The sequence below is a fragment of the Triticum urartu genome, unplaced genomic scaffold (assembly GCF_003073215.2).
Source record: "Triticum urartu cultivar G1812 unplaced genomic scaffold, Tu2.1 TuUngrouped_contig_706, whole genome shotgun sequence".
Classification (NCBI taxonomy): Eukaryota; Viridiplantae; Streptophyta; class Magnoliopsida; order Poales; family Poaceae; genus Triticum; species Triticum urartu.
Window position 1 is genome coordinate 99,389 of NW_024117873.1, and position 27,645 is coordinate 127,033.

Consider the following 27,645-nt stretch of genomic DNA (forward strand, 5'->3'; position numbering starts at 1 on the left):
GGTGATGGACTCCATTCTTTCCCTAAATATCCTTTTCATTAGATGTTGCTGTCATCAATTACAGAATAAGCAAACCATACCCAAGACTAATTTGATAAACATTACTGTCAACTATTTGAAAAAGACTGTAAGCGGGATATCCATTCATACACAACTTCAAATACATTTGTTGCTAAAAAGCCCCTTGAGTATTTTGATTAACAAATATAAAATAGCAGAACTAATCCATTAACAAGAGTCACAGGGGAGCAAATGTACCTTGAGAACTTCCAGGCAGTTCTTATAGACATTGTACTGCATCAACAAATGCTTGGAAGGACCCAAGCCAGTGGCACAAAATCCTTCCGTACTGCTTGCCCTGGGTAGTCAGCAATAATTTCATGCAAAGATCTATCAACCAAAGAATACTCGCTCCAGTTCCCAAGGCTTCCAGTAAAGTACAAGCAGTCTCTTCGAACTCCCGGATGATCTGGAGCAAGGCAACCAGCGAACTCATGCATACTAAAGAACAAGCTGCAACCACCAAGGCTATGTGTCCTCGCCCATGTTAGAATAAATCCAAGGCGTTCCGTCGATCTATCGAGGACCAAGCAATCACACGAGCACGATATCGAGATTTGTTAATGAGGTTCACCATCATGACTATATCCCCGGGGCCTGACTACGGTTGCTCTTTCCCGTGACACCGTCACAATACCGCACCCTGGCCGCCCGGGCGCCGGCACACGCCATCGGCTCCCCCGCGTGTCTATGCTATTATGTTGGCATAGGTTACATCGTGTGTCTATCCCCGCTATATATGAGAGGCCTAGGATACAAGTGTCCTATTATGACACGACTCTATATCTTATCTAAACACAATACTACTCACAGTCCAACTGTAACCTACCTTGTACACAATATTCGACACAACTCTAACAAACTTCACCTTGGCGAATATACTCCACCACCTTGGATTCGTCCATGCGTCAAACTTCCATGTACATTGGACTTGAGATACACCATGAGCACCGTTGCTACTCCCAGACTCCATGTGACTCCACCTGCAACTGTAGTCCCTTCTAGTCTTCTTCACAGTCAATACTTGAGCAAAATTAAGTTCCTCATTACTCTATGTTGTACTCCCAACTTTCGGAGAATCCGTTCAACGCCACCACACACCGATTATTAACCTGCGTGAAAGTGAACAACTCACATATTGAACGTCACATATAAGAGTTACCTGAACTCAACATCACCACTCTTTCTTGACCGCTTGTTGAAACTTGAAGGAATTGCACCGTCACTACAAGAAATATGTCAACTTGTGACCACCACTATTGGTCACTGAATGGTCACAAATTTCCATTTATGACCTTTTTGTGACCAAAAACATAAGGTCAAAAGCTGGCCGTCGTAAACTGACTATAGCGACCTTTCTTCTGGAATGGTCGTAGACGTTTATGACCAAAATATTCCTACTGTGGCATTTTGGTCACTAGCAACCTCCCCAGGCCACGTAGGCATCCAACGTGGCAAGCTGATGTGGCACAAGATTCAGCTCGGTCCAATTCAGTTTTCTACATGGGCCTAGCCCAACAATTCGACCTTTTATTATTATTATTTTTCCTACAAATTCTGTTGGGCTACATGGGCCAAGCCCAATATTTCAGCCTTTTTATCTCTGGGCTTTGGCCTTTTACAGTCTATTGATTATATATTTTTGGAAAATATATTATGGAGCTGGTCCCACTAGTCATGTTAATCTCATTTATTGATCCCACACATAAGAAATTTACAAACTAGTCATATTATTTCACAAGTGGGTTGCACTGGTCAGGTTGCCATCTCACACACTATCAAATCACATTCATAATCAAATATTCCAAACAAATAAGAGAACATGTGAAATTCGTCAAATAACACTAGATTAGTGTCTTACAATTTCAGTACACTATTACAACCCAGGTATACCAGCTATTACAATATTACAATATTACAGTCAAATAGAGCTGACAACTCTTTGCTGAGTAGCACTTCACGGCTTCGCGCTTTTATTCACGTCTTCGCACTTCCAACTTTCTTAGGCCTGGAGCTCCTGTAAAAGAGGAACCAAGTAAAGAAGTTACACGCAGCTGCTCCTTACACACAGCTATATTTGCTAGAGATCAGCTATCAACTCTTGATATTTATCCAGCGGGCATTGGTATGTGTAGGAACTGATGGAAGAGTGTACCTGGATGTATAGCATGAGAAGGGAGAGCTGGAGTGCCCACCTGAACTGCAGCTTGCCGTAAACCATGTAGGCAAGCACCACCCGACACTTGCACATGTCGAAAAGGAGACCATGTCGTCCAGAACACTCATGTGCACCTGCATCAGCCAGAGGCACCGAAATTGAGAACGAAACCAAAATTTACACTAGACAGAAAATTAAAATATAAGTGTGGCATCGCATAGCTAAAGAAACCATATAATGTACCATAACATTTGCAAAAATGGAGCTGGTTCTCTCTAGGATTACTAGTCAGCTCACACTTTAAACATAACATTTGTTCATCTTATATAACAAAAAAACTTAGAAATGTCGATCGACTGCTCCAAAAATGCAATATGTAAACCCAGCTGGAATTGATAACTACAAGCTACAACAGCTCAAAGTGGCAGTAGCTAAAACGCAAGCATTGTTCTCACAACCAACCAATACTTCATTAACAGGTCACACATCAAAATCTGTGTTTAGAATAACTGTTGAAGATGGGTTCAGCTTCGATGCCTAGAATAACTACTCACGGTGAAATATGGACATGTATAGCAGCTACTAGTATGCAAAGGTTATCATGGTGCTACTGGCAGGCACTTCCACTGTTTAATTCTCCGCTGATCATATCAGGTTGCAAAATCTGTATAGTATTAGGTATAGACTAAGCAATACTGCATAGGCCTTTTCTTACTGGTGTTCGGTTTATAAAAAAGTTGGCCAACAACATCTATACAGTATTAGCATCTGTTGCTAGATTCTGGCAATCTTACCAGCATCGAAACATAGGCACGACACACAGATCAAATCAGGGCGAGGCAGACATTCTACCCAACGAGGACAGCAGCCTATCCCACTACCAACTACCATCTCAAAGCGCTCGGGCAAACATCAGCTCACCTGATGAGTAAGGCCCTCTAGATGTCCCTTTGGGGGAGCTTGATCGCTCTGCTCTTCAGCAGCAACATCAGGCTCCGGATTCGTGGCACCTGCGGAAGTACTGCACACCCCAGTCTGCAAGAGATTTGAAAAATCATCAGACAAACACATGAAGAACCAGCAGCCTCCAGCGGGATACTGAAGAAAATTCAGTTAAAAGTTCAAACTCTGTCAGCTATTACTGAAATTCCTCCCCAAAATGAGAGAGGAGATGGGGTTACCAAGTACAAACCAACATTCTTGTTTTATTAATTTAATCTACTAAATGTCGGTAAAATTACTGAGAAACTAACAGCGGCTCCAGTGCAGATAGGATACAAAGTTTCAGATGTGTTTTGCAGTTATATTACATACAGACTGAAGAAATTGACAGAGCACAGTGCAGATAGGAGATGATGTTGTACATGCTACCAATTGTTTACCTATTTTGGGTGTTCGTGTTGTGCCCAACAGAGTGGGGATCCTCTGCTACAGGCTGGTGGCGGGCAATGGGGATCCTTTGTTGTAGATGATGAGGAGACACCTCGGGCTTGCAATAAGAATAATATAGGATGATAATAATATAGGATGCTTCGCTTGCAATAAGTAAATGCATCATGAAGGTCGCAGATCCGCATACAGAATGAAGTTATGTAGGATCAGCAAGCTACTGGGAAATATAATCCCAACAAGCAAGCAAACCCGCGTGACTTATTTTTCTATTTAATAAAGGCACTCAGAATTGTGTTTATGTATGCAGCGTGCTTTCAAGATCACACTCTGAATCTCTACTGTGATATCAATGAGAAATGGCCATTTGTGCTAATTATCTTATCATGAATGCAAATCTACATTTCCACCACGAACCCACAATGATTCTGGCTTCTCATAATGGAAGGGGATCATAAAGAAGAGATTGGAGGGCTCATAGGTGGATGAGTGCAAGATGCTGCAGGAGAGAATGCCTGCAACTAAGCAAATTGACATTGAAAATTAACACTAGAAACCTTGAGACGGAGACGGACTAGAAACCTTGAGCAGCACCTTCTAGCCCCAAACCGAACTCCTAATAATCACTAGAAACCTTGAGTAGCACATTCTTGCAGGTATACGTACCGGATATGGAGACGGAGACGGGCTCCTGGGAGAGCACACACCGTATCTGCTCCAGCGAGTAGGGGTGCTCCAGGTCCTTGATGTCCTGCACCGTATCTGCAAATGCCCAAATCAGTTCCCCGTCAGTCAGTGAAGCCAAGAAAATCAATGGAGTAAAAAACCAAAGAAGGAAACCGAGGGATCCGGGCGCTTCCATTACCGAAAACGTCGAGCGCGTCGAGCGCCGCGTGCGCGGGGTGGACGGCGTGCTCCGGCCGCTCGTGCACGAGGCGGGGCCGTCGGCGAGGAGCCAGCGGAGGTGGCGGTGGAGGTGCGGCGCCGAGGGTGTTGCGAGCGCGGCGGCCCTGCAGCGGAAGGCGCCGAGTGAGGCATCAGGGACGGGGTGGGTCGGCGGGCGGAGGAAGAGCGGCGCGGGGTCTGCGTCCTATGGGAGGCGAGGAGGAGTGGGTGGTGGCACGCGGGCGCGGACGGTGGCCTCGGCTGAATCGGGGGTCGCGCTTGGCGACTTGAGGACGCGCGCGCCCGATCTGGCCCGATGAGAGGAAGGAGCGGAAGGATGGGGTCACCGTGGTGAGCTCGGCGCCACCGAAGGGCGGGATCGGGCGCCGTAGGTGGTGGTGGTGGCGGCGGCGAGGAGTGGTGCAGGGGAGAGGAGCTCGCGTTGGTGGGTAGGGTTTGGTGGAGAGAGGAAGATACGAGTGGTGCGCCGCCGCTAGGGACGAGGGGAATGAGATGGAGGAAGGGGGATCTGAGCTAGGGTTTGGGCTGCGGCTGGGGTATCTCTTTTCCATTTTTTTATTTTTTCTGTAGATAAATGGATGGATGGATGTGGGATGGAGAGATGGATGGATGGATGGGCGCCATGTCATCGATCCGTGGGAAGAGTTCCGATTGGTTCGGAAAACCAATGATTTAAATAGTTTCCAAGTACTAAAAAATAGAGGGATTTTGTGAAGTAGCTATCAAAAATATTTTGCAAAAGGGCACCCCACAAATTTTCACTAGAATTAGAACACATTTTATGGATAAGTACCAATTTGTATGCATTTCTGATCTTTCTAGTAATTTTTAATCATTTTTCGAGTGCCCAAAAGGAGGTTTTTTTGTGAAGAACTTACCAAATAATTGTTGCAAAATTGGACCAAATCACTTTTCTAAAATACTAGGCCATATTTAATGCACAATTGACCAAATGGTTGGGTCTAAAAAGTTTTGATCCACCTCTCGTGAAAAAGACAATTTTTTGCCGATTCACGTGGAAGCGGGTCAAATTTGAACTGTAGCTGCCTTATACTTTGCTCTTTATTTTTTCCAAAAATCATTTCTAGGTACACAAGTATCTATTTAATCGGAGAAACACTAAACAAATTCCAATATTCAACCACTAGCTAGGAACGGTCATTCCCGCCGTTTTGACCGCATTTTGAAACGGGCATAAAAAATTCAAAAAAAATAAAAAAATTAGGAAACCTTCGCATTGTGTCATTATATGTGGCCAAGTTCCAAGGAAAAATTATAAACTTGTAATACGGCAATTATTTTAAAAAGTGTTCTCAGAAACGAGCTATCACGTGTGGAGATCAATGGCTTTCAAGCCAGATGATCAATCTTATGGCCACATTCATGGCATAGTTTGTTCAAATGATCTCATATTGTGCACAAGGGTGCATATTGGAATGGCAAACAATGTTGCCTAAGGAAGTTTTCATTTTCGTTGGACGAAAAAACCATTTTCCATTTTTCGAGTGCCCGAAAGGAGGTTTTTTTGTGAAGGAACTACCAAATAATTGTTGCAAAATTGGACCAAATCACTTTTATAAAATACTAGGCCATATTTAATGCAGAATTGACAAAATGGTTGGGTGTAAAAATTTTTGATCCACCTCTCGTGAAAAAGACGAATTTCCACCGATTTAGTTGGAAGCGGGTTAAATTTGAACTGCAGCTGCCTCATAGTTTGCTATTTATTTTTTCCAAAAATCATTTCTAGTTACATAAGGACCTATTTAATCATAAATACATGGTTTGGTGGCGATACGTCGAGGTTTGGACGGTGGCCGAGGGCCCCAACTCTAGAGCGCGTAAACTCGCATGCCCGTCACGTGGTCACCGCGTGACCGTAATGTTTCCATGTGTTCTGGGCGGCCTAGGCATGTCTAGTGGGTTGGGCACTCCCCAGGTTGGTGCTAGGAAGAAAATTACAACATAAGATTCTCACGAGGAGACCGATCGATGCTCAAACATGAATTAGCAGCCAAGTGTTTGATTAGCGGTACGGGAAATGCACATGGCCAATGGGCGTGAGTTTTGGCTGAGGATGATCATCTACTAAGGAGAATGTCTTCACAAATTTTGAGCTCAAAAGGAGGATCCTAGGTGGTACTTGCTTTGCAAAGTACCACGCTGGACAAAAATATGAATGTTGAAGCTGGGCTCAAAATAATGAATGGAGTGAGCTGAAATTTTGTGAAGGATGGTTATTTGGGCATAGGAAAGCATTGTAGAAAATTGATATCATTTGGACATGCCAAAGTAATACTTCCTTCACAATTCTCTTCTATGGACAGAAACTTGGGAAAACTAGTGAGAGAGATTGGATGAATGAAATGAGCTCAAAATTGATGTAGGTAAGTTACTTAGGTATGGTCATGCGCTGGTAAATTTTCAGATCATTTGGGTAAGCCTAGCTAGTACTTACTTCACAAAGCTTCTCTCGAGATAGAAACTTTGGAAATTTCCCGAGAAAGATTTACTAGGAAAATTGAGCTGAATATTATCATGTGGCAATGATTTGGGTATGGAAGAGTGCCCGAAAAGTTATTACCCTAGGAGGGGTCTATATAACACTTGCTTTGCAACGTGCCAATTTGGCCATAAAATATAAATTGAACCTGGGCTCACATAGATGATTTGACTAAGCTACAATTTGGAGGAGGGTGATAATTTGGGCATATGAAGGGACTGTATAAATTTCATGTCATTTAGAGATATAAAAAAGGTACTTCCTTCACAATGCTTCTAGGTGGACAAAAACTTTGGAAATTTGCCGAGGAAGATTTGCTAGGCAAATGGGGCTGAATTTTGTCATGCGGTAATGATTTGGATAGGAAAGAGTGCCCAAAAATTCCGAGGGTAATCAAGAATATAAAAATAGCACTTCCTTCATAAAGTGTTGTTGTGAACAGAATAGGAAAATGAATATTGTTGAATTAGTTTTGAACTAGGCAAGGAAGGATTTTTACATATTTGATGAAGATATGCCCCAAAGAATTTATGAGATTTTTTTGGGAATTTTGGGAATGATAGAAATATAGGTTGCTTCACAACCTAGGGCAAAAACTGCCACATGGACATGACACATAGGTAAAACTGATGAGATGGCGCCTAGTCATCACAACCCACCACAATCTACAAGGCTATGACCATCTATATTGGTCATTAACAACTAGAAATAAGGCAGCGGACTAGCACTGTTTGCTTTGTGACCATTTCGTGTAAGGAAATTACGACCTTTCTGACCAAAATGGTCGCAATGGTTTAGGGTTTGGAGCCCCCTGAACAGCTTTTGACCAATTGGTCTAAAATGGTCATAAATTTATGACCAATTCTTCGAGGGTCACTGACAGAAGGTCATAAGTTGACATATTTCTTGTAGTGCGTCGCCCTGTGTCACCCTGAGTCAAATTCACAGTTGTCTCACCCTTCTTCCCGGATAGTCTCTGACATGTCCCACAGCTATAGCACTCCGCCTCCTTCTGTACTCGTCATCACACTTTGCCATGTGCACTCAACACCACAGAATATACGGCCATGTACTCTCTCAGCTTTTGACAATTTCAGACTTTCCACCGCTTTCTCAGATTCTCCATGGTCAACTCATGTCCATCAACTAGCACCGATGGACCCAGTCACCAACTTTAATCTGGTACTCGTCAACGCTGCTTCAGCACCCCTGCACGCTTTGTCTGACCATATGTCTCACCATTAGTGCCTTGGTCTGTCGCTGTGTCCCGTGCTTACCACACGCCTCGCCGCTATCACCGCGTCGAGCCTCTGTTGTCCTGGTCGAGTCTTCCAGGTAGCTAGCCCTCACTGCCTCAACTCCCACTGCAGAGAACCACCGATCATCATCGATCGATGCCGAGTATCACGTCTCCATCAGACCACCGGTACCCAGTCCAATCCACGTGTCTCTCGCTATGCCGCCGAAATAGGCTTCGACTCTCCGAATTCTTACGCCGTAGCCCCTCCATCAGCACAGAGTGAAGTCCTCCAGACTCCAGCTCCACCTTCAACATGACTCCATGGTGGTTGTACGTGCCACCCCCGCGCCCCGTCGACTCCAAGTTCTCATGTGCACCGTCTTGGATCAACCCCGCGCCATAGTCTTGTCGAAGCCGCACAAGCCCTCAGGCATGCACCACGTGTTTCCATGCCCCAGAAGTTGGCCACCATCAGCATCACGCTCCTACGTCGTCGTCGCTGAAATCACATCCATCTTCTGCTTTGACCAACATCCATGCCAGTCCATCAGACAATCCAGTCCGACCCAGCCGAAATTATCCGACTACAACCATGCTCCACCCTACGTCGTGTCCGCCTCGCACATCTGTGCATTGCCTTGACGCTCTGTGTTTGCATGATCCTGTCACGACGCGCTCCAGACTTCTCCAAGCCTCATACGCACGTCGCCATCCTCGACTCCCGTTTGATTGCTGTACCGAACAACAATGCTGCTGCCGTGACATCACCTCCTTAGCATACAAGAAAAGAGCCTCAAAAACAGTCCCTGTAGTCTCCGTGCACGTGTAGGAACCACTCAACAATTAACTAGCTCAGCTCCACACCCGTAACACAACTTCTTTGACTAGTTTTCTAGTTCTATTCTTCTCCACACTTGAGATCAACATGGTACCAAACGAATCCTGTACCAATACACCGCAACACCTCTCCAGGAAATCGATTCTTTTTCCTTAACAAATCTCTCTACGTACATGACCTCCACGTCCCAACACAGCTCCGTCTCCCTGCTACAATTCCAGCCTTTTCTGAATCTGCCAAGAACAGCCGTGATCGCTACCTGCCGTGCCACTAGCAGCAGCCTGCTCCGCGCACGAGACGCCCACGCCTAGGCTTTGCTGCCTGCCTAGACTGCAGCCACCTCGCCAGTCTCCTGGCCGCTGGCCACCCAGCGCCAACGCGCACATACGCGCTTAATCCCGCGTTGGCAGTACGCCTGCCCATGCGTACGCGCCGCAATACACCGCCAGCGCGGCCGCTCGCCCAGACTGGATCGATCCGATCTGGTGGGGTCCTGCTGCTGCACGCCATCCTGATCTCGTTGAGAACTTCGCGATCCTGCCGTCGCCGTACGCTAGGTCGGCTGCTACTCCTTCCGACTGCTTCTCACCCGACGATCTCCGAAGCCAAGGTCCTCCCGAAATCATGCGAACCCGCACGTTCACCACAACCATCCGCCGGTCTTCGTCGCTTCCTCTAGATCAACGATCCGCAGGCTTCTCGTAACCTTGCTCATGATACCACTTGTTAGAATAAATTCAAAGCGTTCCGTCGATCTACCGAGGACCAAGCAATCACACGAGCACAACACCGAGATTTGTTAACGAGGTTCACCATCATGGCTACATCCCCGGGGCCTGACTACGGGCGCTCCTCCCCATGACACCGTCACAATACCGCACCCCGGCCGCCCGGGCGCCGGCACACGCCACCGGCTCCCCCGCGTGCCTGTGCTATTATGTTGGCATAGGTTACATCGTGTGTTTACCCCCGCTATATATGAGAGGTCTAGGATACAAGTGTCCTATTAGGACACGACTCCATATCCTATCTAAACACAATACTACTTACAGTCCAACTGTAACCTTCCTTTCCCCGGATTCCCACTTTAAAACACGATACAACCTGGTTTTGATAATTAGCATTAGCTCACCCTGACACTCTACGAGCCAGGCCACCAAACTTTTTGGAACTGTCTGTGGGCTAAGTTCATCGCCAAGAAACGACAATACCACAGAATTCTTGTCAAGCTCGACAACAGCAAGACGATAATTTGGATAAATCAACGTGTAGAGGGTGCCTTTCACGAACATCAGACTGTAAACGTGGCAGCCTTCGTCGAACCGCGCCACTTGCCACTAAGCATCCCCAATGCGGCAGTAGTAGATGTCCTGGTGCCATGGTGTGAAGGCAAGGATTAGGTCGTCCGAGAAGAGAACACCTCCAACCCATAACGGGAGATCGGGCAGGCGGGCTCGCTCACCTGTGAGGAGGTGGCGGATGCGGATCTCGGGGTGGCTGGCGTTGGCGCTCATGCCTTGTATGGCGACGCGGCAGCCGAAGGAGAGGAAGCAGGTGAGGCTGAGGTCTTGGGGGGTGAAGAGACGGCTGAAGCAGGTGGGGCTGCGGCAGATCAATCATAGTTATCCATTTCTTAGTGGAATCTTCATAGTTATCCATTTCTTAGTGGAATCTTCATAGCGCTTTATTCCCATAACGCACAGTCTGGGCAGATCAATGAACCAAACTTTTTTTCCGGATATATAGTCACTCATCACACCGAACTTCGTTTCGTTTCATTTCATTTCACATAAGCTGATACACACACAAGAGTCATTCATTTACACACAAACGTGTTCAGCAAAGCCAAAGCAAACAAAGCGAGAGAAACTACCAGCCAACCAAAAGAGCCACAATTCTCTTCATCATCATGCTACAGACCACAATCTAAAATCATCGCTTGTTAATCCTAAGGGTAGTAGGTATACTCATTCTTTTAGGTAATCTATTGTCCTGCCTATTTATTCAATATTTAGTCAAGCGCCATTGCGCCAACTGCCACTTTGAATCCGTGCATTCGCTTCACAGTTAAAATTCTCTTCTGCAGCGCAGATGATTAAGAAAGAACGTGTGACTTCAAGGAAAAAACTACAGCAAGCATTATTCCAAGAATCCGAGCTGAAACTAAACACCCACATGAATCCTCGTCGCACAGGGGTAACTCATTCACATCCTAGCAACCAACAGCAATACTTCAAACATACCGTCACACATGGCACTGAAAAAAAGGGTAACCAATGGATTCCTTCCGGTAGCAATCCAATCTCCAAACACAACGATCAAACTTTTAAGATAGCAGCGACGTAGCTAAACTATGGGCATCATCATTGGACTCGGGACCTTCAACAAACAAAAGTCATCTCCCGCTTTGGCTCCTGAAAGGATTTGCCAACCTGAAGACAGCCTGAGGCTTCTATTACTTGACTTGCTCCAGCATACTTGTCCAAATAAAACAGCATCTACCACTCGCGTCAAAGCACCCTGAAAACTCCTCATCATGACAACTAACACAAGACTTTTTCAAGGTAGATAAGAGGCCAGGGCATTCCAACGGGAGTAGGCATACTCATCCTTATCATAAGCATTTGGTCCCACCGTTTTTGACAGAACCTCACCCGAGGGCAGGGTGTTCTTACGATTTCATTAAGAAGAAGGGAGATGGCCGGCCCAGTTTATACGAAAAATTAGGCCGAACACCACAAAAACTACATGATTGATTAGAGGACAACATTGCCAAAACCCCAGCGATGATTACAGATAACCTAACCAAAACTAGACACCACCACCATCGCAAACAAACGACCGAGAGCCAAAAAACTAGGGTACAGATGAAGATGTTCTTTTGTGACATCTCCAAGAAAATGACACATGTAGGCGTCAACGTCACTGGCACCAACCCCCACCAGGATCAAGCTTTCGCCCGGAGCGCTGCACAACACCACCCTACCGAACCTGTGGGAAGGGATCTGGCCATGCCAATAGCCGCCAATACGTAGGAGCAATCAACAAAGATCTAGTATCGGGGTGAACTCTTCGATGACGCCTCCATGGAGGAAAAAGACGACCATGGTCGCCTTCGTCACCGGTAGTTACCCCCGCCGGACGAGTTAATCTCAAAAACCCACCACATTGAAGACTATGTTATCAGAAAACAAGAGTTTACATTTTTTTTTGATAGAAAACATCATGCCTAGCGTAATCTTTTGGCAAATAACACTGATCGGCGGACTAGACTCGTCTAAGCATGTTTATGACAGATGTGTCCAAATTTGTGCATACGTGGCGTAACGGCTCGGCCGAGACATCGTTAGACGGGACATGGGGCCCACCTATGAGTGGGATCTTCTAATTCTCCTTTCTTTCACTGAAAAGTCCTCTTACTTTCTCAATCCCCTTCCTCATGGTGGAAGGCACATGCGCTGCCACCCATGCCCGATCCGGACCGCCACCAACGGGCCTGACTGCACCGTCACTGCCGGTAAAGCCAGCGTTCCCTATAACTCCTTCCCCCTCCCTTTAGTCCTGCCTCCACCCGGATCGGCCACAGGACGCAGCCGCCATGGATGCCGCCGCCACACTACCGAGGCCTCGTTGCCCCGCCGATGGCCTGCCGCTGGGATACTCGCTCGCCATGCCATTTGCCACCACGAATCCGAGCTCGTTGTTGAGGAAACGTGGCCTATGAGCTGCATGCAGTCGGCCGACCTAGCAGGTCATGTTGGCCGCATTCCAGCTGCGACCCCAAGCCCTCATGGCTTGCTGTGCTGCAGGCACCTTCCTCCTAGACCCGAATAGCGTGCCTCCTTGCTGGCGATGAGACCCATGGGCATCGTACTACTGCTCTGCTCTCTTGTGCTTGGGCATGCCAAATCTGTGTACTTGATTGGTTTTTGGTTTTGACTAATGGGCGTCCCTGTAAAAATATAGGGACTGGTTTGCAAATATAGACAAATCCCCCGCCTAAGGGCCTGTTTGGTTTCAATAAGTCACCCGACTTATAAGTCGGGTGACTTAAAACTAGTGACTTATAAGTCACGCCTGTTTGGTTGTCACCTAACTTATAAGTCACCTGACACACCTTTCCACATCAATCAACATCATGCAGGTGGTGGGACCCACGCAAAAGGGAGTGACTTATAAGTTTTAAGTTGGGGTGGAGCAACTTATGACTTATAAGTTGGGGTGGTGACTTAAAACTAGTGACTTATAAGTCACGCCTGTTTGGTTGTCACCTAACTTATAAGTCACCTGACACACCTTTCCACATCAATCAACATCATGCAGGTGGTGGGACCCACGCAAAAGGGAGTGACTTATAAGTTTTAAGTTGGGGTGGAGCAACTTATGACTTATAAGTTGGGGTGGTGACTTAAAACTAGTGACTTATAAGTCACGCCTGTTTGGTTGTCACCTAACTTATAAGTCACCTGACACACCTTTCCACATCAATCAACATCATGCAGGTGGTGGGACCCACGCAAAAGGGGGTGACTTATAAGTTTTAAGTTGGGGTGGAGCAACTTATGACTTATAAGTTGGGGTGACTTATAAGTCGGGTCTATTTGGCAAAATAAGTCACTTTTTTCACTTTTCGACTTATAAGTTGGTGACTTATTTGGAACCAAACAGACCCTAACATCGTCTCGGCCAAATAGTTACGCCACATCAGCAAGAGCAAAACTCGACTGTCATAAACGTGCTTAAACAAGTCTAATCTCATGGGAACTTGCAATTAACTCCCCGTCGGCCAAAGCTTTCACCAAGAGTGCGTGATCCCTCCACCTCGATGAGACACTTGGGATGAGTTTACCAAGTAGGCACACGCCGCCAGCCGAAGTACCCACTGCTAAGCCCAACCTCCACGGCCCAAAAATCGCATCGTAGCAAACCCTAGCAGCCAATGGCGGATCTGAAAGGGGTTCAGATCCATGGCATCAAGTGAACCTCCAAGCAACACCACGGCTGCCACACCGCCGGAGGAAGAGTACACCCTTCCCCGCCACAGCCAGGGAGCGCCATCTCGGCCGCTGCACGCATACCCAACCGAATGCCGGGCGTCGTCGCCACCTCCGCCTCAGGCCACCGCGCGTGGGTGCCGCGTCGAGCGTAGCCTCCTAGCCAATGCGCGACCACCAACAACACTACTCCACAACCGCTTGGGACCTAAACACGCCAGATTTGGCTTGTCCTCGCACCGCCTACCCCATCTGTTGGTGACCGATGTGCTACCAGAGCAGCCATGCAGCCGTGCTCCATCCGCACCACGCGCCAAGCAGTCCATATGCCCCATAAGCCACCGCTGCATCACCACAAAGCCACGATCACAATGCCGCTGACAAGTGCCACCTCGCAATGAAGCCACGATCACTATGCCACCAGCAGGTACCCCTCACCCAATGGGCATGCGGGCGCCCTCCTCTGTCGCGGCGCGCGGGGGGGGGGGGGGGGGGGGGGGGGGGGCGGTGGGGGTGGCACTACTAGGAAAAGGCCTCTAATGGCGCATCAGTTTTGCCTACTAATGGCGCATCACTGGTGCGCCATTAGTATCACGCCACTAGTATTTATTACTAATGGCGCATCACTGGTGCGCCATTAATATCTGGTATACTAATGGCGCATCACCCAGTGCGTCATTAGTATATAATACCATGCGCCATTAGTATGCCTCTCAGGGGGCCATATTTAACCATGTGCTTTGGCATACTAATGGCGCAGTGTTGGGTGATGCGCCATTAGTGTGATTATAACAGTGCGCCATTAGTGTCTTGTGTGGTGCGTCACTAGTATGAATATTAGGGATTTTTTTTCATTTATGATATTTTCACAGGTTAAAAAATATTAGAGATAACATACAACACAGATCTGCTTAGCTTACATACAGGGGGCCATATGTAATGATGTTAACTGCGTCCACCAGATCATATCCAACACACAAGTTTCATCATATATACATACATAGCCAACACATAGTTCCATCGTTACATATTACAAAAGTTTCACAATGTTCATTCAACACCGTTATCCATCAATTCACAAAAGTTTCACATTGATACAAAATAAAAACACAAATGGAAAAGAAGCACTCCATCCATGCAAGCTTCCGTGAATTAAATCGAATCTGCAAAATGATAAACAAGAAGTTAGAAGAAGAAGAAGAAGAAGAAGAAGAAGAAGAGGAAGAGAAGAAGAAGAAGAAGAAGACTAGAAGAAGAATAAGAAGAATAGGAAGAAGACTATAAGCTTATTATGTAAACTTGATCATTTTGTGCTAACATAAGTAATTTTAGAGCTAACATATAGGAAACTAAGCATATAAGCTCTAAGTTAGCATATTAGAGCCAACTTAGGTAAAATGAAGCTAACCTATGTCATTTTGGATAAGAAGAAGAATAAGAAGAAGACTATAAGCTTATTATGTAAACTTGATCATTTTGTACTAACATAAGTAATTTTGGAGCTAACCTATAGGAAACTAAGCATATAAGCTCTAAGTTAGCATATTAGAGCCAACTTAGGTAAAATGAAGCTAACCTATGTCATTTTGGATAAGAAGAAGAATAAGAAGAAGACTATAAGCTTATTATGTAAACTTGATCATTGTGTGCTAACATAAGTAATTTTGGAGCTAACCTATAGGAAACTAAGCATATAAGCTCTAAGTTAGTATATTAGAGCCAACATAGGTAAAATGAAGCTAACCTATGTCATTTTGGATAAGAAGAAGACTATAAGCTTATTATTTAAACTTGATCATTTTGTGCTAACATAAGTAATTTTGGAGCTAACGATGGTCGGAGATAAAACCCAGCAAACTAGCAAAGTTACTGACGTGTTTACAGAAATTGTTTTCTGTAAAAGATGATCATCATCTTTATAAGTCTTTCTCAATGTGATCACAAGTAATTCAGAGGCATCACAAGTAATTCCCTGTCCATTTGTCCCTCCTCAACTAGATACTAGAGTAGCACTGTTGATGCCCTATTATTGCTGAACTTTATGATAGTATATACAACAACTTATCCTAAATGTGGCTAGAACTGCAGATTTACAAATTAAAGGACACAAACTTAAGCAAGCTTCCCGAACAATACCCTGACAGAAAACATAGGACAAGCAATGAATTTCTATCACCAGTAAGAACAAGGGGATGATTTTAGCAAGTTAAGTGTAGCTCTAGCACCCTGTGCATGAAATGTATCATGTATCAAACCATCAATTAACTGCTGAACCTAATTGGCTACTACTCCCTAATGCACTCCAGGCTGTCAAAGTATAGCACATGAGCAACGATATTAAACCTAGTAGCACTACTGAACCTAATTGAACCTAGGCAATACTCCAACTGAATGATGGACCATGCATGTTCTATCTCACTACTAAACCCCAAGAGAAAAATTCAGTAACAAATGGAGTAACAGATTAACAAATTACAATACACAAGAACTAAACTTTGGTTAACTGAATGCATTAGCTACTAAGTTGTCCAGATTAACAAACTACAGTGCACAAATCGCATGTCATCATCAGTAACAAAATTCAGATTAACAGATTACTTCCATATGTCAATTTTAGAAGAAAATGAACGAATTACTAGCATTGCATCTCTACTGAACTGAACATGTGGCAAATGACAAATGATGTCTGATGTTGAACAAATGGCATGAAAGACATTGTCTGTCTAAACCTAGGAACACAGTCATTACTGTCTGTCTATCTAAACCTAATTGAACCTAGGCATTACTGTCTGTCTAAACCTAGTGCACAAACTTAATTGAACCTAATTGAACCTATGAACAAACGGCACTACTGAACCTAATTGAACCTAGGCATTACTGTCTGTCGAGGGGAGGGAGGGATGGAATGGGGAGGAAGGGTGGAGAGGGAGGAAGGAGGAGAGGTACCAGGGCGGGCGCGGCCAGTCGCCGGAGGGGTCGTCGGCGGCGGCGGCGGTGGCGTCGAAGGGATGGCTCGAGGGTGTCCGAGCTCGTCCGGGTCCTCGTAGTCGAAGAGGAAGACGGCGAGGGGCCGACGCGGGGAGGCTGTCGGCGACGGCGAGGTCGCGGAGGCGTCGGCGATGGCGGAGCTGCAGTGGTGGGGGGCGCTTGGGCGGCGGCGTCGTGGGTCGGGGCAGCGCGGGGGGGGGGGGGAAACTGGACTGGATCTGGCGAGAGGGAAGGACGAAGGGGTCGGGCGAGTTGGAGCTAGGGGGAAGATTACTAATGGCGCACCCCCGAGCGGTGCGCCATTAGAATGTTTTTTTTTTTTATTAGAATGTTTTTATTATTTTTATACTAATGGCGCATGTGCGCATTACTAGTTTAAACTAGTAATGGCGCACTATGCAACGGTGCGCCATTAGTAGTTTTGCAAAAAAGTAAAAAAAAATACAGTAGTGGCGCACTCTATGGCTGGTGCGCCATTAGTAGTTCTAACTACTAATGGCGCACTCTGCCCGGATGCGCCATTAGTATGTTTGAAAAAATGAAAAAAAACATTTTGTTACTAGTGGCGCACCGTGTGCCTGGTGCGCCATTAGTGTCTTCCACACTAATGGCGCACCAACAGATGGTGCGCCATTAGTATATAGTAATGGCGCACCACATGTCTGGTGCGCCATTAGTGTCAATTCCATCTATAGCCCTTTTCCTAGTAGTGTAGGTAGAGGGATGGCGCTCTTCCATGCTTGAAATTTTTCATACTGATCCTTCTTTTGTCTATCCTTGGTGTCGCGCAAGATCAGGTTCCACACTTTATCACTGTTACGAAGAGAGAAGATCTAGGTTATAAAGGAAACTAGACTAGAATTATAAGCCTAAGTCATTTTTTGGTTAATTAGGGCAGTAAACGGTAGTGAAACGCGATAATCAGAAAAATTGACATTACTAGACTTGAGATCAGATGTGAGCTCAGACATCAGTAGTGCCAAATGGCTCCAAAATCGGTATATATTCTAACTTATTTTGTATGAGTCAATGAATAGGTATTATCACTTTTATGAAACTTCAAACAGAAATCTATATTAGTTGCTTAAAAATTCAGTTTGATACGTGTGTTGCTAGTTCAGCAGCTTACTAGTATGTTAGGGAAATTAAGATTGTATCAGTAGAAACTTATATGAATTCAACAATATGATTTTTTTTGCATATAACTTATATTTTGCTAGTAAGATGGTTAAAATTTGACCCAAACTACGAGTGAACTAATAAAACCAAACGGAGGGACTAAGTATATTAACTAACAACCCTTGTACAAGCTTTGAGGCGAAAATATAGAGCAAGCACTTTTAGTCACTCTATTTTTTTTGCGGGTCACATTTATCCATTCACCTTTTATTGGATAGCTTAGGCCCAACCTATAAGAGTAGTTGTATGATAACTTCTTGGTTGTTGACATGGATATTTTTATCAAGAAGATTATATACAACCTGATATTTGCCCATTAACATGGTATCTCCTATGGATGTTCTGTCTCAAACATTTTTTTGTATTTTTATCTTACAATGAAAATCTTGTAAATCATACATAAAGAGGGAAAGTCCACATATTTTTTATTTAGTCTGAAATAAAATCAGTTTATTAACTAAAACATAATTAAACTTCAAAAGGAATACATACATTTTCGATGTACCAATGATCATGCTAAAAACTAAACCACCATCTATGTGTGGTATATAAACCTCCTTGGTCATCAGCTCCACTTGCATATAAATTTTTAAATATGCTTTTCAATTTAACTAAATGGTACAAGAGCACCCAGGAGCACAAAATCCACTAATTGTTTTTTCTATGTATTTTTGCTCGATTCCAATTAACTATTCTGAACGAACGTGCCAAATAAAGTTACTAAAGATGATGAAGTTGAACTGCTATGGTAGGTGGACCATCTAATAATTGTACAGAATCAAGTCGTAAATGTAAGGCATGCCCGTTCCACGTTGCAGCACCTATATAACGAGCACTAATGGAGCAGCTAGTATACATGAGACATGATGTTTTCCAATGAGTAGACGATGTCCTGTGAGGGTGAATCAGTTAGCAACAAGGCCAGTTCATGGGCCATATAGGAATGAGATGAATCGGGACCAGTTCTGCAAGAATGACTGGCAAGTTCAGCATTCAATTTCCAGCGAGATCATGCTCAGGGCATTTGGTGCACATAGCACAGTTTTGATAACTGAGAATACTTTAAGTGCTATTGGAGTAGTTGTATTAGTTTTTTTAGCACACACGGAAAATAGTTAAATGGGTGTGGAGGCTTGGGTCTGGATGGGGCACTGATAGTCTGAGTGCCTGGCTGGCCTGTGTATTGGCCGAGAAGGCAACCAATTATTGCCTACCAGTTACCTTCAAGACCAGAGATACAATCGTACAAGTAATATTAAATATTAATAATTTCAGGCTAAAAAATATTAACCCACTACTGATAATGGGAGAGAAGTTCTACTCAACTAATTTTCTTGCTGATGAATTTCCTCACAGCAACCCTGAGTAACTTCTTAGGGAGTATCTTAGACCTTATCTTATTATCCTTTTCGTCGTGGAATCTTCATAGCGCTTTAGTTAGATAATTAATGCACAATCTGGGGCTGCTCAATGAACGAAACTTTTTTTCCAGATATATAGGAGCCTATCCCCACCAACTTCGTTTTGTTTAATTTCATTTCACAGAAGCTAATAAAACACATGAGAGTCGTTCGTTTACAAAACAAAAGTATGCAGCAAATCTAACTACCAGACAGTGAAAAGAGCAACAATTCTCTTCATCACCATGCTAGTACAGACCCCGAAGTAAGATCACTTGTTTAAGATTTCTGTTGCACACCGCCGCCAACAGCAACTTTGAGCCTTTCCGTTTGCTTCTGAGGTAAAAGTTTCTCTTCTGCAACACATACCAAGAAGAAAGAACATGTGACTTCAAGGAAATAACAACAGTAGGTACAGCAGGGTAAATATATATTACTGCACCAATCATTGTTCCTAGAATCCAAAATGGCGCTGCAGCTCCAGCAGAAACTAAACACCATGGGACATGTAACCTCGTTGTGCATGGTAACTCATCCACATCCTAGCCACCAAACTATAACTAATAGTTTTTTCAGGCAGCAATCCAAGCTCCAAACATAGTGGCCAAAGTTCTATGACAGCAAGGACATTGCTGCAATCTTAATGTTATATGGGCATCATCATTGGTATCGCGGCATTCAAAAACAACAGTCATCTCGCGCTTCAATCTTAACGCAAACTCCATGGTTTAGCCCTTGAAAGGATTTGACAACCTCAAGACAGCCTGGGGCCACTTATCCTCCTAGAACCTAAACTTTGATAAATAATTCACGGCAAAGGCTCCATAGCGGAAGAAATGTTTCTTCGTAGCCATTAGACCAGCCTAAAAGTGTGAGTCCACATGCATCCAATAACTAGAGATACTGCTTTTGAGCCCACATATATTCTTCTTAGGAGGGTTTGCCATACACCATCTTCCGTAAGTAGCTTAAACAACCATTTTCCGAGTAGGCCAGTATTTTTAACCTCGAGGTCATGAATACCCAGTCGTCCTTGATCTTTGGGGCGGCAAACTACACTCCATTTAGTCGGTCAATATTTCTTCTTTTTGTTATCTCCTTGTCAGTAGAATCTTGATCGGAAATAATCCAATCTATGTAAAACTCCTTTAGGCAATTGAAAGACGGAAATAATATACATTTCCATATTAGTTAGCATTGAGTTTATGAGGACCAATCTTCCACCCAGAGATAGCAGTTTACGTTTCTAACTACATAACCTTTTTTTAGTGTCTCCTCGACATGTTTCCATTCAGCATTAGTGAGACGTCGATAATGTATCAATATCCCTAAGTAGCTAATCGAAAACTGGCCTAGCCCGCAGCCGAACAAATCAGCGTACAGGTGGGCCTCATCTGTTGCCTCGCCAAAATAATACTATTCACGCTTATGGAAGTTTATCTTAAGACTCGACAAATGCTCGAAGGCTGACAAATTAATTTCAGATTTCATGCTTTATCAAAGTAATGATCCATAAAGAGAATCGTATCGTTGGCGTATTGAGGGATAGCATGTCCACCATTTACAAGGTGACTAACTACCCCCTCAATTTGGCCATCAACCTTTGCACGCTCAATCATGGCAGCTAGCATATAATCTACTATATTAAATAGGATGGATGATAACAAGTCACCTTGTCTCAATCCTTTTTTCATTTGGAAGTAGTAGCCAACCGTCATCATTGACTTTAATGGATACACTCCCTCCAGAAATGAATCTATGGATTAGACCACGCCACTCTGCAGAGAAGCTTTCATTTCGAGAGTATTGGATAAAAGACTAATTGACTTTATCATACGCTTTTTCGAAGTCAATTTTGAGAATTATCCCATTCAACTTTTTCTGATGTAGTTCGTAGACTGCTTCATGAAGGATTACAGCACCATCTAAGATGTTTCTACCCTGCATGAACGCAGTTTGGGAGGGACGAACCACAATGTTAGCCACCGAGTTTAGCCCAATCATCACAACTTTCTTGAAAATTTTAAAACTAACATTAAGGAGAAAAATAGGTATATATTGCTGTATCCTTACATCCTCATTAACCTTAGGTAATAAAATTATCTCACCAAAATTTAGGCGGAACAATTGTAGTTGTCCAGCATGGAGATGGCTAAACAATTCTAGAAGGTCCCGTTTGATAACCTAAGAAGTTCTGATAAAACCCTCACTGACGTCTCCATTGCTCATCCGCCTCACTGATGCATCTGCAGCCGAGTGCGGGTTGCGTCGCGTAGGGATGGCGGCCTACCTTGATTGTTTCTTTCCACTTAATCTTATCATGTCACGACCAATTATACGGATATGAGGAGTGAGAGAAAGTGTGTTTGTGCATCGATGAGGACGCAAACCTGTTATGGATTCCATGGCTGCCAAAATTCGTCACAGTGTAGCAACAACTCCCAACCAAGCAACTCAATGGATGGTGCTTCACCGAGGACGGCGACCCAGTGATCACAAATTAGTGTTCGAAGTAGAATTTGAGAGCGATCGAGAGAGAAGCAAATGAATCGAACTGTGTACTTTATTCCATTGACAATCAACTATTTATACAAGGTGAAACGTTGCCTCTACAAACCGACATAGGAGGCAGCGTTTCAGGAGCAACCGTCGGGGACGGTTATACAATCGTGGGAGCGTCATGACGGTTGCCAAATCAACCGCACACAACATTACATAGGGAGGATTACATAATTAATTAAGGAAACTAATTAAATCCTAACACTCCCCCTAATCCTTCCTTGTACTTGCGATTGAACATCCTTGGAATAGTCTCCTCCAAAAACCCTGTGAGAAAAATATGAGGAGTAGTGTAGGATATGTTGGTAAAACTCCTTCAAACCCTGTGGGAAAATAAGGAGAAAATGATCCAACATATAATGATTATTGCCTCTGTTAACTCGATATGAAGTATATCCATAGAATTTAGAGGGCAATAAATATGTCGTGTATACTTCCCTAAAAACCCCGGTGGGGAAAACAGAAAGTATGACATATGATCTTATGTTGATATTACCTCATTAAAAACCTTTATGAGAACCTGTAAAGTAAACTCATGAAGGGAAAAAGAGTATAATATGATGCATTGAACAGGAACAATTCAGGAAGATACCCCCCCTGATTCTTGCAAAATTTGAAGTCGTCACCTACCAATTCCATGAACACATTTCTGGAACATAGAAGTTGGTAGAGACCCGATGAACAAATCAATCACATGATTGGACTTGCAAGATATGCAATATAGTGATATTGCTTATTATGTAACCTCTTTGCATCCGGGCAACACAAGAAACATTATCATTGAGATAATGGTTGGTGGATGTAGCCATGAGGTCTGTTTCGAAGACTCTTCATGAGAGGGCTACCACACCTAGTAGGAATACTAAGCTTGTCTACGATCTGACATTGTGGGGATCTGATCGATGTATCCAATGATATCGGTGTTCACATTTCTGTGAAACTGAAAAACCAGGACAAGATGTTTCATGCCTTGGAGATATGGAAAGATATTCTTGAGTACCAACCAATTGTGTTTGGTGGATCCAATGGCATTATGAAACATTGAGTCCCAATATCTCATTTCCATCATCTCTTGGTCTAAATAGATCTTTCTCTACGTCTAGAGAATGAACTACCATGAGAGTTATCGATGGATAAGATTTGTCCACAATGAATTTCTCCAATATATATATTATGGATATAGACAACATAGTATACCATAATGTATGAATGAAGGTGCTCAGTTTGTAGTAACGAGCGGTATTTTGGTTTACCCAAATCCTTCATTTTAAACTCCGTCATTTAGATGATAACATGTGTCATCATTGCAGACTCACAAACATGGATAATCATCATTGTAGGAGTAATCCTTGTGTATAAGGATCTCACTACATCAGTTGTACTGACAACAATAAGTCGTATGGTGACTTACTGTTTTTACACAATGTATGTTGCATTTTGTATTTCGATTCAGAATTGAGATTCCATCGGGAATCAATCCTATATGTCTGAATCTAGTGATCCACATGGATATGTAATCACTACATCTATCAACTGCAGAGATAGATGATTTTGTACTGCCAATGATATAAGTTATCGGAAAGAGATTCCACCTCTGGAGAATAGTTAGGTATCTGCGTGAACCCTTATGCTACAATACTTGCTCTTTGTTTCATCACCTCGTTGTTCTCAATTCCGTTTCCAGAAGAAAACTGGTGTAGGTATTGCTTATGAATACCTTCCCATTATTGAGCAAGATCATTTCTACCTAGATTATACCCATTGCTTGAGTTCAGTCCGAGTGTTGTTCACACTTTGCCATGGCCATGGTCTTTGGATCTGAATCATTTGAAAGGTTTTGCAATCTAGTTGAGAAATGTATGTCGACAATTGTAGACTTTTGGTTATATGTTTCTCCAAAATCTATATGTCAATATAGAGTTGATGGAAATATCGTTACCCATGGTGACTGCTCGCGATTTCCCAATGCGGCTGAGTCGAGTATTCCGATGACCCGGTCATTGTGTGCACTATGACCTGGGTTTGTGGAGGTTTCCCATCCACTGGGTGTATACTACCCATTAGGTGTCTGCCAACGTGAAGTTGACTTGCATTTACTGATTCACAGGCCTTGGTATCCTTTCTTGCGAGAAGCTGAATCCTGATGTACTTCTGCCATACATCTCCCCCTGTTGCTTTGAACGGGGAGTGGAGTGGATTTTGTTGGTACCTCCACTCTTTCAGGCGTACTTTTGCAGGATTGTAGGATTGTGTAAGACCTTTATAGTCAGTAAATGAATCTGGCAGGTTATTTGCAATGTATTGCAAATCTTCTGAACGCATGGTTCAGATCTTTGAGTACGTGGATCTGAGGCAGAAATGTGTTGAACATTCCACTAATTTCCTAGCATTCTTTATGGTACTTGAATTCTCCCCCTAATGCCTGGAAATGTTCCTCATTGAATCAGCATAATGGCCTTGAATAACTCCCCATGTGAGGGGCGTGAGGTATTGACGGTAATACAGTTATTCCTCACATAGATCCCAACTATATGTTGAGGAGCCAATGATGTATGCTGGGTGGTGATATCGGTATGCAACCGAATTACCGCAGATAGGAAATACTTGATAGATTTCCACGTATCAAAGACAGAGGGGAATAATATTATGCAGTTTGGTCATGAGCGTGTAAAACTACATGACTCCAACGTAAAGTTGGTAAGTTGCAATTTCAAAGTAAAGATCATGCAATGAGCTCAATTCTTTGGATGGGATTCTACCAAACCATTTTGAGTCTAGACATTAGGACAAATTGCTAAACTTCAATCTAGGGCCATAGAGAAGGCATTCAAGGAGAATTCTCCAATGTTATCCATTCGATTTGCTTGAAATCGATGTCAGGATAATGAGCCAATGGTTTTGTGTGAATAAAGCACACACTTAAGACCATCATGTAGATATGTCTTTGAGAACCATGGAATACCTGAATAGTCTACTCAATGGTTTGGGAAGAGTCACTTACCTCGACTTGATGCATTCAAGGAGTCTGAGTGGTTCAGCGTAGACTTTAAGGTGTGCGAGCCTTAAAATTAGCTTCCCTGTGTCACTTGTAGTGCACATAAAATCCAAATGGTGTTAGAATTTAGCATCATAGTAATCATAAACTATTGGAATTGCTGATAGTTTCGGTTTCAACCCAATGTCTCGATGACCAAGGTGAGTATGCCAAGTTTTTCATGTACAAGACATTTTGGAAAACTATCTTGGGTGCAACATGTGCTACGGGTTTTGTAGTATGTGTAGTACAATCCAGATGATACATAGAGAATGCGCTTGCCATATTTGTTGCATATGTAAAGAGAATGTATTTCTCTTTCTTGTCAGCATAAGTTTCGCTATGGAAACCATTTTGACGAATATCTCTATAGCTTAGGGTACGAGTTAAACTTGGGAAGCAATGAAGCATCCCAACGTTACTCGAGTACTCACAGGGATAGGAAATATGACTCGAGTTGAGCCAACAAATACCTCATCGCATCTAGCGATTTTAAAATATCTCGTTTCTCTCAATGAGAGTGGAAACACCGGACTTCCCTGAGTATAGAGTTTGTGGTGCATATGTCCACAAGGCACATATCATTTTACATCAGATTGATTCCCGTAGAAATCTATATATAGACATGAAGATTCTCAATATAAAAATCACTGTCAAATATATAGAATACATACAAATATATTTTTATCAAAGTGCTGATACAGTATATTGTGATATACAATATATGATGACAACAATACTTATGTTGTTGTCACAACATCGTAAATGGACATTAATTATATTGACCACTCAGGAGATTGAAAGACTATTCATAGTCTCCAAACATGTCGGTTGAGGCATATCAACCATCACATTCTCCGTGCCCATAGGGTCTCGTCACAGCTGGTGATGTTGGATTGAAGGTTGAAGTAAGATTCAAACCTTTGCCCTTGAGATTCATTGTATCCCAGGAATCCCTGATACAGAATAACCAGATGCTGAGATCTGAATCTAATGCCTTATGATATATAAGACACAATTTTTCTGTTAGTGTTGTTATCCTGACCAGAGGTGAATCCAGGATTGCACACATTATCCCGCGAGACACAAGAGCAATCAAGATGTCCATGGTCCAGATAGGGCGGTGGTTGCCATTGAGGGCGAATGCCTCAAACTCTATAGCCATATGTTACCTCTATGGGTAAACCAAAGATAATTAATTTACAGTCAGTAAATTAAAGACCATCATGGTTAGTGTTGTAATGAACTTTGCAAAATCAAAGGAAATTTCAAGAAGTTGGCTTGAAACCTTAGTGTGGATCTCAAATTGTTAAGTATGGCATGTTGTAGATAATCTCCAAAAGAAATTTTGGAGTAGATCTAGCCGTATTAGCGGAGTATAAAATACTCACACTTCGAATGCCTTATGTCATAACTTAATTAAAATGCATGGGAGAGCACATTGGCAATCATAATGTCAAAATGACAAAATGTATGCGTAAACAGTAGGTGTAGATAAATCTACACTCTACCTCATGATCCCATTGAGGAAATCACTTTGAATTTTGCATTGTAAATTTGCAAGAGATTTAAAATCTCAATTGCAAACGGTGAATGTAATAAATCTCAACATGTGCACACACGGAAATATATTACATCACACATTTTCAGTGATACACATAGTACTGAAAGACTTGTACTGTAATCAACAGTGTCTACAACGGGAAGTAAATTACTGCTAGAACTACTGTTAACATACTAATAAGCTGAACTAGTACTGACGAAGCAATAAAGTAAGTTGCTAGTTAAATAGACATGAAAGTCTGCTGGTGTGCCGCATGCACATGGCACGTATGCAGTCTGTCCGGTGAGTCAATGAGATAAGGAGAGAGAGGAAACAAGTAGTCTCTCGATCCCCAAATCCTCCACCGAAACAGCGGAGACCACCATGCGACTTCCTCTAGTACCACTAAAGCAGAGCTCACCAACGGCGAGCAGTGTTCCGGCCGCCCTCTTCCTCGTCGGGGATCCACCAGGGAGCAGGGTCTCTGGGGCGACGCCGTTGGAGGCGCTGTTCGCGAGCCCGGCGGCCAGGCTCCAGGTGCCAGCGCGGTGGCCGCGGCTGCTCATTGGCGATTCTGCTGGCGGGCTGGCTAGCGGGAGGCTGATGGCCAAAAGGCGGCGGCGAGCGCCTGCGAGCGGTGAAGGAGGTGGCGTGTCCGGAGTTGGGGACGGCAGGCGGAGCACATCGGCATCGGCGCGCGGCGAAGACGGAGGCGCGGCCAGGGCGCTCGTCATGCTCCTCACGCCGGAGCCGAAGGTGTACATGGAGGTGTCGGTCGGCGTGGATACGTGGGCGAGGGCGTCGCCTTCAATCTCAACAACCGCAGGGGTCTGAGGCAGAAGGCGCGGCGCCAT

The 27,645-nt window shown here is 43.9% G+C and overlaps 1 pseudogene; it reads right to left on the minus strand.

The window, feature by feature from the left end:
• Nucleotides 1-299: 299 nt before the first annotated feature.
• LOC125531415 lies at nt 300-27,645 on the minus strand (annotated as a pseudogene).